Source organism: Glycine soja, chromosome 2 (assembly GCF_004193775.1).
Source record: "Glycine soja cultivar W05 chromosome 2, ASM419377v2, whole genome shotgun sequence".
In the NCBI taxonomy this organism is placed as follows: Eukaryota; Viridiplantae; Streptophyta; class Magnoliopsida; order Fabales; family Fabaceae; genus Glycine; species Glycine soja.
Window position 1 is genome coordinate 45,223,111 of NC_041003.1, and position 12,076 is coordinate 45,235,186.

Below are 12,076 nucleotides of genomic sequence, written 5' to 3' on the forward strand. Positions count from 1 at the left end.
CAGTGAAGTATTGCTTAATTTGGCTAAGTATTTGATGTAAGTGTGGAGCATGACTTTTACTTGTACACGAGGCTTATATATTGCGCGTTTGTTTGGTGTAAGACACTTTAATAGTCTATAAGTTATTTTGATTAATTTGTAAGTTAGTTTGACAAAAATAAACTTGTTTAATACACAACTTATTTTAGTAATTTATTGTAAGTAAATTATTGCGAGCGTTGAGAGTTCTGAATAGATTGTCACTTTGAGGTTTTTCAATTATATATGGTGTTACTTTTCTATTATTATAGGCTTATATAAAATTGGGATATATTTTTCAACTTATTTTAGTAACTTATTGTAAGTAAATTTTTATATGCACCAGCTAAACACATATAATTAAAGTGCTAAATTTTCAAAAGAAAAAGAGAACTAAAAATTATTAAATCATAAAAGTGAGAAGGACTAGACAAGTTGATTCCTTTTGAGCCAAAGTCCTAGCTATAACTAGCTAGGCTTCCAATGAGGAGTGAGGACCATTTCTTCTGGTACACCCTAGCCCCCAAAGTCCATAACAATAAAAAAAAAAATGTTTGATCAGGCAAAGTCAATTGTCTCATTCCTTATCCCATTCTCTTTTGTTCAATATTGTCCCTTCCTTTAACCTCATGTGTGGTAGAGGGTTAGTCATTACTGTTATTAAATTTTCCAACAACCTGATGGTAAAGACACTATCAAAGCATGTAGGTATTTAGTCCTTAACTGGTACATACCATTATCAAGAACAAATCTCAGTCCATTTATTAAAGAAGACCCCGCAATATAGAAAGTAATAGATGATCGAGTAAAGAAGAGTAAACTCTTCGGCTGAAGCATTTCGGGTAGCCTTCTAATTATTGTTGGGTCTAGGCCCAGGAATAGTGAATTATCTTATCAATACACAAATGTATAATTTCTTAGAATTTTTAATTGTATTTTTATTCATCGCGGTAGGGATTGGGTTCAAGCTTTCCTGTTGTTCTCTACCTTCTTCTTGCTCATTATAATTATCTTTCACAGTTTGTTTTCTTGACAATTTTGTTTGTTTTTTTTATTTGATCGATCTTGTACAAATTTCCTATATTTTTTGAGTGTGAAATTAACTTTGTTTGAAAAACTGATGTTAATATTTTTCATCCGTATACAGTACTGTTTTTTTTTTTTGGCGAAGTTAATTAACTCTTAGAAAATGTAAAAATTCTGGTTTTTAATTAGTTTAAGTCTTTATGATCAAAGAGACAATTTGGGAGCATTAATATACTATTTGTTAAATTTTTTAAGTTACTTAAAAAGGTAAATATTTGAAGACTTAAACTGGTTTTGTATTTATAGTTTGACAATTTTTCTTTAAAATTTTACTTTTGTTTCCTTAACTGACACTTTTAAAACATTAGGTCACATTTGCCTGGAATAAAAACGATACTTGTGATACAAAAAGTTTCAACATAGAGTAAATGAATTATAAAATTACTAAAAGAATGAAATATAAATTATCAATTGTCATCCAAGTTATGAAAAAATTATACTTTTAAGATACGAGAAAATGGCACATAAAACACTTAAACTTTAAACCATGTAAAGACATCTTTTATTGTTTTGTGAAAAACTAAAATAAAAAGAAAATGGTCTCTAGTTTAGAAATAGTATGCTAATAATTTTATTATCTTATTATAATTTGTTTTACCTTATGTCTTTATACATTTATGTTTAAATCATATCATACAGTTTAAGTCTGTTTGAATAATCATTTAGAGACTTAATTTTGTATGAAAATAAATTTATTTATAATTGAGTTTAAAATATGAGACAAACATTACATATATAAGAAAAAAATTATATTATAAAAAATCAACTCAACATAAAATTTATATTCCACTTTTAAACAAACATGCTAGGTATAATCACGTGTATCTGAAAACAAATCAGAAAAGGCCACGACTTATTTCAAATAAACTCACGTTTATATTGATTAGAGGTGGCTTTGAATATGTCAAACACCATTTGAAAAACATACCCTGGTGGCTGCTGTGCAATGTATGTTATAAATCAAGAAAGTGGAAAAGAGAAATGGAACTGATAATCAAGTAGAGAGTATATTAATAGAGAGGGAGAGTTAGAAAGAAACAGTTGGAGACTAGGAAAACAGAGCGCGCTTTAAATGCGGGGCAGACAATAGAGTCAGCGACTTTCGTGAAAGACACTGTCAGGGCCCTTAACAAGCCATGATGTGAAAGCTCAGTCTCTCATGCCACTCACACACATGCATGCATACCAATACAAACGTCTACACACCAACATATATATAGATTTGTTCTCTTATAATCTAAAATCAATTACTAGTACATTACCATTAACTGTTTTAAATATGTGATCATCAAAATGATTCAAGGTTTGAATGTTTTACACAGTTTCCAATAAATCTTAATTACTTCTTCTTTCAATAATGATTATTCTCAATATAAGGTTAAAATATTGAAAATTTAACACAATTGATAAAATTACCTAAGCAGTCTCTCAAGTTGGAAAAGTTAGAAAAAATATATGCTATACACTAGCCCATGATGAGAAGAAATTATGCAACTTTTTTGTTGCCCTTTTTTTTTTCTCAATTTTCTTCTTTACGTATCATAAGCATATTTAAAATAAGAAAATTATTTTCTTACAACTTTTCTAAAAACATTTTTTGTTAATTTAAATTTATTGATTTTTTTTATAAAGCTTCACATATCCTACATCTTACTTAATATAAACATCTTTTATAATTTTAAATAAATTTTAGTTAATAATAAAGAATGTATTAGTGTATTACTCCTCTTCAAACAAAAATAAAAATTAGTAATACATTTTCTGACATATCTCGTTAAATATTTTATACTTTATAGTAAATTTTAACTTAAATTATATATAATTTAAAAATGTATCTAAAAATGTGTGATAAAAAGTACCTTACTAACATTTTTTAGAATCAAATTGAGCAACTTCACATCTAAGAATCAAAGTACAGGTAACCTGAAATTTTGCCAACACGTATGTTTACAAAGCACAACATATATGATACATATCATATAATCTATCAATATCATACTACATTTTTTCCTTTTTCTTTTTGTCTGTCTTTTTCGTCTACCCCAAAATTAGCTCATTAAAAAGTAACATTAAATATCTAAAGAATTACATTCAGGTAATTTTCACCATTCTAATTTAACCCGTGATTAATGGATGAATTTGGTTCAATTTTCGTAAGATAGCTTTCTAGTACTCTAGTTTCCATTAACTAGTTCATGATTCATATGTAGCTCTTATCTGCATAATGCCTTGTTCTCTAGGGGAAAAAAGCTAAATTGGAAAGGGGCACCGCCACCAATTTATCTTTGCCTTTTTATCAACAGAGGACAAATTGTACTGCACATATATTTAATCAAGTCAATAGGAAGAAGAGGAAGCTATGCATGCGCTGCTAGCTGCTGCTGCTGCTAGCTGCATTCTTGATCATATGGTTATCATAACCTCATAATTAATACTTGTTATGTTCTCTCTGGAACAGTTTTCTTGATTTGTCAGTATGAAAAGTAAAGTTAAAATAAAGAACAACTTTTCAAAAGGGTTTTTTTTTCCTAGTAAACTTTATTTTTTTTTTCTCTCTCACTGTCAAGTGCATACTACTTTTTCAATGCTCATCAATCATAAAGCAATCGATTACAAAATCATTTTCTCACCTCTCACATCAGGACCCTCTTTTCTGTTCTGCCAAAAAAGTACTGTTTTTCACTCTGACCCTTTGCATTTATTATTCTCCTTTCGAAGAACGAGCCATGATAGGGTTACAACTTACAAGTCATCACTCATCACACCCCATACTCTCTTCTTCACCACCGCCATTACCACCTATTCTGCTAAACCTCTCAAGCACAAATACATACGTCAACTTCGAAGGGTACAACCTTGTTCCCCGTATCAGCTGTAATAATTTATGATGCCTATGACTGTGGTTTTCTTTTACCAATTACTACTCTCTTCTCTCTTATTTTATTTTTTTTACTGTCTTTCCTCTTATGTATAAGAATCTTTTATTTGCTTTACAAAAGTTAAGAAATTTAGTTATTTTCTTAACCACCTTATTAGAGTGTTTTGCTCTTTAGTGAAATTATAAATTATTCTTACAAAATTTAATTATTTAAATCAATCATATGAATTATCAGTATATATAAGTTATTTTAAAATATGTGTGAATCAATACGATCGATGTAATCACACTGGTACTCTATTAATTACTTAAATAAAGTTTTATCTTTATTTAGGAATGTGTTATATGATAATTGAATTAAATCCTTACTTACAATTTTTGTCAACTAACTTAAGTAAATTTGTTCATTTTTTTGGGTACATGAATTTGGTTAAATTTAAATCAATATAATATTGTTAAGTTTATCAATAATTTGTATAATTGTTTTAGAATTATTCCTAAAAATATTAAAATTCTATTATCTAAATTATTTATTTAATTAATTAATACAATTCTATTTAAGATTACTTTAATTTTGTTAAAGAATAAGTAATGCTATATATAGGTAATTCAAAGAGAGTCTTATAAAAATGATAAAAACAAATTTCTTAAAAACTTCTTATAAAAACAATCAAAGATCGTAATAATTTGGTTTTGTTTGGTGTTTAGAGTAAGAATTAAATAATAATATAAAGTGTATAATATTTACTGTTATTACTATATTATATGTTATTATTTCCACTTTTAATAAAATTTAATTATTTATCACAGTAAAAAAATAAAAATTATATTATTTATTAATAATTTTTTTGGGTACATCTATTAATTAATGCCTTAATCACTCTCTTTTCAACACTGATTGATAACTTTGTTGATTTAGCAAGTTGCAATTAATACTTATTTCTATTTCTTTAATTACCTCTCAAGCGCGTTTAGATTACTGCATTTGTTATCTCCAACTTTTTGCACATATTTGATTCTTGCAATTTTGGTTGGACAATAATAATATTGACAATTAATTATGGACATAATAAACAATCAAGGAAAGGACAAGTATATATTATATAATGGGGTTATAATTTGGACGCGTTATATCATTTGTGTACTGAATAGGAGCAAAGAGGTAGTGGAGGATGAAGAAGTTCTGTGAGTGATGGGAGAGAGTGGGTGGTTGGGTTGGGTATGTGTATGAGGTGGACACTGCAAGGTACAATCCTCTGGGTGGTGGCATTTCACCTTCAACATATTCGCTTGCAATGGGGTTGCAAAAATTTGGACCCCAGTTTTTTTTTTTTCCCTTCAATTCCTAACATCTCACAACAAAAGTGGACTTTGACATGTCTTTCTCATGCTTTCTTTTCTCCTTCAATTTTCTCTATATTCAAAATTTAATAAATGAACCTATATAATGTTGCTGTTAATTAGATGTACAACATGTGTAGCACCTATGCTGCTAGCTAGGGTAAGACTAAATTTGTTCAGTGTTCAATGAAGATGTGAAATGCTTTGGGAATTATATACAATAACAGTTCACGAATTTGAACCAAAGAAAGGAATCTACTTAACTATTCTAGCAGCATGGGTAACATAGTCGTGTAAATTCTAGCTACCTCATGTACTTGTGATAAAAACTTTAGGGAAAATTGTAGTTTGTATAAAAATGAAGGTGGTCATCAGGAATGAGGTGTTATTGATAAAATATGGAGTGGGTGGAATGCTCGAAAAGGATAATACACTTTTCTACTCTTATTTTTAAATGAACGTAAGAGAAAGGAACACTTTATATATATGCTCTTATTCTTTTGTGTTACAAAAGGGATAATGATATGGTCCATTTGTTACACATTTACATCGATTTGATATGACAATATATATCACAGGTTCATGGAATATTGTTGGATATATGGCCCTGATTCAAGGCTTATGAACAACCATTTTGGAGGAGACTGTTTTTTCAACCCCGACACTTAGCCACTTGAGGAAACTTTGCATGTTTCATTATTGAACATGTTATTCCGATTAAAAGTTGAACGTTGTTATCGCATATAGATAGTGATAATTCTACAATGTATGTAGATTTATAGAATTATTAATTAATTTACATGACATTTGAATTAGCTTAGAAGAAATTTATGAGAGAATAATTCAATAATATGAAATTTTATTTGATTCATGTTTACTTGAGACTTTTAATTAATTGAAAATTACACGAATTTAACTTAAGTATTTAGGTTATTGAATATAGGAAGAATGAGCAAGGGAATGGAAACAATACCTAAATGCAAGAAAAATAAAACTATTGTGTTTAAAAGTTCTATTTTTTTAAATGTGCATTAAGTAACTAATTTTACATTTATAATAATATAGTAAATACTTTTCTTCACTTGTCGTAAATAAAATGTGGGGTTATCCGCGTGTAAGTGAGCGAAAGCGAGACATGCATTTACTAAAGCAAGCCTAGTAGGCCACAAATTATATAGGTTTCTTCCAAATAATACTTAGGGACAAAATTTTACAACTATCAAGATGTTTGACTTTACAAATAACTATTTGCACGACAATGATAATTGTTATATTATCTTCATCTTTATTTTATGTAATTATTCATTATTGAATCTTTGATCTGTGCTGTTGTCCAAAATGCATAGGATGCAAGTAAAATGAACAGAACATTTAGAATAAAGAATCAAAACAAAATTGTTATAATGTAAAAATATTTAGTATCTTTCTCATTACTTTGAAAATTATTTTATTTTTTTAAAAGGAAAAATAATTAGAATTTAACGATGAAGAAAAATGCTATTATTTTAATGTTGTATTAATTATTTTTAATTAGAGTTAGTTTGGGTTTGATAGTGCATGGATTTTGGTCACTATAATACAATTTGGACGAAAGTTTCAATTAATTTAGTTAGATGGTAATTTTTATTTTTTTTGGAGACTTGAAGTTTTCGAATCAATTCTTGGATTAAAGTAGAGAATAGATTTACTAGTCTAGTCGTGTAAGTGGATTTGGTATAGGTTAAACCAGTCCAAATATATTTTTGTCTTCCTCTTTAACTTATGATGCATCTAGTGAATACTCTCGGCTAGTTGAGAAAAAGATCAGATTCACTAGAGTCTAAGTTTCTTAATTACTGGATCTTTTAAAAATTACATAAAATTATTATATATATATATATCTAAACAATTAAATATTAGATTAACTTTCATTGATAAATAATTTTGTTGTTATTACATATATTCATATTAATAATTTAATTTCCGATGGATAAAAATTATTTGATTGTTTGATAAATAATTTTTTTTAGTAATTTCTAGTATTTTTTAAAATATTACTTGAAATAATATTTTTTAAAATGTTAATTTTTTTATTTTTTTATTTTTATCTTTAATATATTTATTCATTTTTCTTATTACTTTTTTTAAAATAAATAATAATTTTATTATTTTATACTTTTCAACTACTTTAATAATTTTATCAAATATTTTTAATTTAATAGGTTAATTTTTCAGCTTTTAACTATTAGCTTTCAATTTTCCATTATCAGTTAACTTTTTAATTTTTGATTAATTTTTCAATTATTAATTAACTTTTGAGTTAGTTTTTTTTTTATATATATATATATATTAAAAAAGACATCCTAACACTTGACATAGGTCCAATCCATGTTTGCTACCTAGAAACACAAAGAGAACAAAGCATTGCTCTTCTCCAGAAACTTCAAATGTATATGTCACGTGATCAAGTCAATGGCTTTCGTAATTTTCTATTTGCCTAATTTAATTACCAGAATTAAGGCTATGTATAATGTATCTGCTGCTGCTGCTAAATTATTTAGTTGTCAATTTGTGTGTCTGACTGTGTGAATGGCTAATTTGGAATTTGATGTAGATGTTTATAGCTTTCCCCCACCTGATACTGTACATTAATTTCTAATAACAGTAGATTGTACTTAAACTTTGTCTTCCCTGCATAGATAAATTATTCTCGAGAGAGTAGGTCACATTCACAATTATACGAACATATGCTTCCGTTTTGGACAAATTAATCATTTGTTTTAATTTATTAAGTTAATGGCAGTGATTATAAGGCTAAAAGAATGCCAGGAATAGTGAAATTACCCATACACGTTATGTTTAATTAACTAAAAAGGAAAAATAAAATAATGTCTATGCTGACCCAAAAAATTAAAAGTAACATGACTTATTAGATAGATAGGCAAGTTTAGTATTTAGCTTTAATTTGCGAACCACAATGGAAGAAAAGACAGATTGAAAATATTCCCACATATGACATATATGCAAAAAAATTAGAAAAGAGATATGAAATGAATACATATGTGACTTTAGGAAAGGAAATTACCATAATTTTGGTCATGGTGGTGCTGAGATGAGCTAGCTTTGCCGCTTTGGTGAAAACGTGAACATTTTTACAAGTCACCTGATCAGGCAGGAAAAGACACAAGGACCTTCCCATTTTCCTCTCTTTGCTTTTCGGAATCACCAAAGCACTTTAGCTCTCTTTAGCACACATAACGTCATAGAGATACATTCATTTTACAGTGAGAATTAATTATTTATTTTTCCATAGTAAATGTAAAATAATAAATAGTTATATTTTTTTTTCATGATATCATTATTATTTTACAGGATTATTCAAATACACTATTAGAGAGAATGTGGAAACGCTTTAGGAGGTAGACGCTTTATTTATCAATTTTTTTTTTTAGAAAAGCGAACTTGAAAATATTATATTTCTATATTTGATATACGTTTTGAAAAAAATATTCTCAAATATGCTTGATTCTTAAAAATATAAAATATTTATTCCCAAAATAAAAATTGAATATCTTAAATATGATGAAAATAAAAATACTCTTTTTATACTAATTATCTATCTACACTTATTTTTTTCACATTCTTTTCCTTCTGCTTCTATTTTTAATTTGTTTTAGCTGAATAAAGTTTATTTATTTATTTATTTCTAAAATTACTAAACATTGTTCATGAAAGTTATATTCCTAAACATAATACCTTGAAAAGGCACTCAAATAATTTCCAAAGTTGTGCTAGGATACGGGCCAGAGGTGGGCCCAAATGAAAAGTTAATATAAATGACGTAGAGATGGGAAATTGGGACAGCTGTGTGTTGGAGACCGTATACATGATACATGTGCGCGTTTTAGATCCACTAGAAGCATGTTTGGAAAAAATGGTAGGAGATTTTCAAATTAAGTTTCAAAATAATCTAAAATTGCTTTTCTTCTCCAAAGCAGGGTTGATTAAAAAAAATAAAAAAAGTTACTTTTACATCAAACTGATTTTATATTAAATTTCATTATAAATTTATTTTTGAGACTAGGTTTTGTAAATATAAATTACTCCGTTTTGAGTTTATTTTTAATTAAAATTAAGTTACAAAATTTATTCATAGAAAGTCACGAACACATTAACATAATAATGGACTAGATGAAGAAAACACAATTTGGAGATATTTTTGCTTTGCTTTGCAAATGTTGATATATATATATATATATATATATATATATATATATATATATATATATATATATATAGTTTGGAATTGAAAGAGTCAAAAGGTAGGGTCCACCAGAATCATCGGAGACTTTCATTCCCCAATATATTCCCTCTATTACCCTTGATAGCTTTGAGAAGGAACGTACACCCACATACATAACACTCCACATCAAATTATTCTCAGAGGCATATCCATCTACTAAAATGTAAATTTTTTAAAATTTGAAAAATAATATGAAAAACTATTATCATTAATGTAAACTTAAAAATAATTGAACAAAAAATAAGGATTAATACATATATATGGAATGAGACACATAAGAATGACATTGAAGTACAATGCTGATTTTATTTTTCTCTATGGTAAGTGTACCCCTTCAATCGGTAGGCATTGAACCTCCTAGTTGGGTGGTGGCCATAACCGCTTGAGGTATGTGCCCATGGATCTTGAGGTAACGACCATAGAGATTCGATGAAGGTCGAGGTTGTTTATCGCATGATCCACGTCCTTATAATCTCAAATTGATTTAGAGGACAGATTACACTTAATAATGTTTTTAGATTAAATCTTTTTTTTAGGCATAATTTAGCTATAAGAATAATGAAGTTTGTTTTAGGACATCATGCAATCAACCCAAAATTCTATTAGAGATTATAAAGTTGATTTAATGGTAAAAGGGGAGTGAAAGGAAAAGAGAGTGTGTGAGTATGAATTGTCCCATTAAAAAAATTTAATAAACTAACAACTAATATTTATCAATAAAAAAACATTCAAAAAAATCCCTTTTACTTCTAAGATCACGTTGAAAAAACCATTTGAGATTAAATTAATATTTCAACCAAACTTCACACACAAACTAGAGTTTTAGGTTAATATTAATTCAAAGAATAGCAAATATCAGCACTCGATAGACTAAATTATTAAGTAGTGAATGATTTAATCCATTTTTTTAATTCATGCACACATTCTGAGTATTATGTTAATGATTGTACATATCAATCTTTTTCTAATCTTTCTCTCTCGCGACCTCCGGGAATCTAGCTTTTCATCAGTTTAAAAAAGAAAATCTATACATATCCTTCCTTTCCTTCCATTCCAATCCCTTATTTATTTTTATAATACAACCTAAAAAAGCACCAAGAACTTTGTCCTCTTAGTTATCTTTATCTCGGTCTCACATAATTCCTATTCTCCCGACACATATCTTTATTCCTCCCTCTCTATCAAATCACATTACAACAATTCTGTTTTTCATCAGTCTTTTTTTACTCTTATTTTCTATCATCACTTCAATTATTGCTGTAAAGTTTCTAAATACCTTAAGTAAGGAACAACTTGGCAGGTGGACATATATTGTTCTAATTCATTTTGATATCTCTCCCTATTAAACACACAGTTAGAGAGCTAGCACTCATGCATTTTGTTATATTATCTTTCTGCCTTTTCTTATGTTCCATTTAGTACCCTTTATTTCCCTTTACATAATGTTTCCATAGGCACTTTCATGTAGCAGTTATTTTACGTCTGTGGATTCAAACAATTCATAGCAAAAAGAAGTCCTCCTTTCTTTAATTTGGACAATTGTGTTTGTCATACATATTTTTTTTCTTTCTTTCTTTCAACATCATAAGTGCCTCGTATGAGGGGACCAATATTAATATCGGGCTACTTTCATTTTCTATTTTGTTCATGTTCCTCAGAACTGTGTTTTTCTCTGTATAATCTGTGACAGAGAAAGTCAATCTCTTGTACAATCAACATGTATGGCTTCATTCACTCAACAGTAGCTTTCCATCAGTACCTTGTTCATAAATGAGAAATATATGTTGTCCCTATAGCATTGAGAAATATAATTAAGTGACACTCACTTGATAGTACCTTTTAGAGTTACTGTAAGAGATTTAATTGTTAAAAATGTAACTAGAGGGCTTAGGATGCTCAGGGGATGACATCAATAGAGGGTGTTTATGTCGGCCTGCTTACTGCAGCAGATCTACCAAACTCATATTTTTGTATAAATCAAAATGTCTCATCATATCAAACCAAAACTGTTGAATTAATTAAAATAAATATACAAGTGTTAAAATCATACTTTTTATATTATAATATTTTTTAATATATTTTAAAATTATTTTTAAATATACTTTTCCAAAAAAAAATAATCAAACAAATATAATGGATAGGAGTAATATTTAGATGACTTTTGATCTTAACTATTCTAGGGTAATATTTTTTTAAGACTTTGCTTAGACGTCATATATTTATTCTAATTGCACACGTGATTCATTTTTTTCCTTCTTTTTTAAAGTAGTAAATTTTTCAGTTTTAATTATCAAATGTTCATATTAATTTTTCATTGATCAAATTACAGGAAAAACCCGAGATTTTGTGTGATAACATAAATATTCCTACTATTTTAACCATTACTTTTTATTTTAGCAGGGGATGCTAGTGTAATATTGGAAGTGTCAGTATAATATTTTCAAACGAGGTGTTAATGCTTTCAAACATAC